Below are 2,228 nucleotides of genomic sequence, written 5' to 3'. Positions count from 1 at the left end.
AGGTGGTATCTCAATGTTGTTTTGATTTGAATTCCCCTGATGGCTAGTGATGATGAACATTTTTCATGTGGCTGATAGCCATTTGTATGTCTTCATTGCAGAAGTGTATGTCCATATCTTCTCTCCATTTTTTGATATGATTATCTCATTTTGTGTGTGTTGAGTTTGAAGAGTTCTTTATAGATCCTGGATATCAACCTTTTGTCTGTACTGTCATTTGCAAATATCTTCTCCTATTCCATGGATTGCCTCTTTGTTTTGTTGACTGTTTCCTTTGCTGTGCAGAAGATTTTGATTTTGATGAAGTCCCAAAAGTTTATTTTCATTTTTGTTTCCTTTGCCTTTGGAGACATATCTTGAAAGAAGTTACTGTGGCTGATATCGAAGAGGTTACTGCCTATGTTCTCCTCTAGGATTCTGATGGATTCCTGTGCTCGAGTTTCATTCTTCTCCATATAGCTGTCCAGTTTCCCCAGCACCATTTACTGAAGAGACTGTCTTTTTCCACTGAATATTTTTTCCTGTTTTGTCGAAGATTATTTGACCATACAGTTGAGGGTCCATATCTGGGCTCTCTACTCTGTTCCACTGGTCTATGTATTTGTTTTTAAGCCAGTACCATGCTGTCTTGGTGATCACAGCTTGGTAGTAAAGCTTGAAATCAGGTAATGTGATGCCCCCAGTTTTGTTTTTGTTTTCAACACTTCCTTAGCAATTCGGGGTCTCTTCTGATTCCATACAAATTTTTGGATTATTTGCTCCAGCTCTTTGAAGAATACTGGTAGAATTTTGATCGGAATGGCATTAAAAGTATAGATTGCTCTAGGCAATATAGACATTTTAACAATATTTATTCTTCCAATCCAAGAGCATGGAATGGTCTTCCATCTTTTTGTGTCTCCAATTTCTTTCATGAGTGTTCTGTAGCTCCTCGAGTACAGATCCTTTACCTCTTTGGTTCGGTTTATTCCCAGATATCTTATGGTTCTTGTTGCTATAGTAAATGGAATCAATTCTTTAATTTCCCTTTCTGTATTTTCATTGTTAGTGTATAAGAAAGCCACTGATTTCTGTACATTGACTTTTTATCCTGCCAGGTTGCTGAATTGTTTTATGTGCTCTAGTAGTTTGGAAGGGGAGTATTTTGGATTTTCCATATAAAGAATTATGTCATCTGCGAAGAGAGAGGTTTTGACATCTTCTTTGACAATTTGGATACCTTTTATTTCTCTTTGTTGTCTGATTGCTGTTGCTAGGACTTCTAATACTATGTTGAACAAGAGTGGTGAGAGTGGGCATCGTTGTCTTTTTCCTGATCTCAACAGGAAGGCTGAAAGCTTTTTTCCATGGAGGATGATATTTGCTGTGGGTCTTTCATAGATAGATTTGATGAAGTTCAGGAATGTTCCCTCTATCCCTATATTTGAAGTGTTTTAATCAGGAATGGATGCTGGATTTTTGTCAAATGGTCTTTCTGCATCAATTGAGAAGACCATATGGTTTTTCTCTCTTCTCTTATTAATTTGTTCTGTCACATTGATTGATTGTGAATGTTGAACCATCCTTGTAGCCCAGGAATGAATCCCACCTGGTCATGGTGGATAATCTTTTTAATGTGCTGTTGGATCCTGTTTGCTAGGATCTTGTTGAGAATCTAAGCATCCATATTCATCAGTGATATTGGTCTGAAATTCTCCTTTCTGATAGGGTCTTTGCCTGGTTTGAGGATCAAAGTAATGCTGGCTTCATAGGAAGAGTCTGGAAGTTTTCCTTCTGCTTCAATTTTCTGAAACAGTGTCAGGAAAATAGGTGCTATTTCTCCTTTGAAAGTTTGGTAGAATCCCCCAGGGAATCCACCAGGTCCTGGGCTCTTGTTTTTTCGGAGGTTTTTGATCACTGCTTCAATCTCGTTTCTAGATATAGGTCTATTCAGGTTGTCAATTTCTTCCTGGTTCAATTTTGGGAGTTCATAGTTTTCCAGGAATGCATCCATTTCATCTAGGTGGCTTAGCTTATTGGCATATAACTGTTGATAATAACTTCTGATAATTGTTTCTACTTCCTTGGTTTTAGTTGTGATCTCTCCCTTTTCATTCATAATTTTATGAATTTGGGCTTTTTCTCTTTTCTTTTGGATTAGTGTGGTCAATGGTTTATTGAGCTTATTTTTTTTTTATTTTTGATAAACATATATTTTTATCCCCAGGGGTACAGGTCTGTGAATCACC

Source organism: Mustela nigripes, chromosome 6, assembly GCF_022355385.1.
Source record: "Mustela nigripes isolate SB6536 chromosome 6, MUSNIG.SB6536, whole genome shotgun sequence".
Classification (NCBI taxonomy): Eukaryota; Metazoa; Chordata; class Mammalia; order Carnivora; family Mustelidae; genus Mustela; species Mustela nigripes.
The sequence above is the reverse complement of the archived record's forward strand: the minus strand, read 5'-3'. Positions refer to the sequence as shown.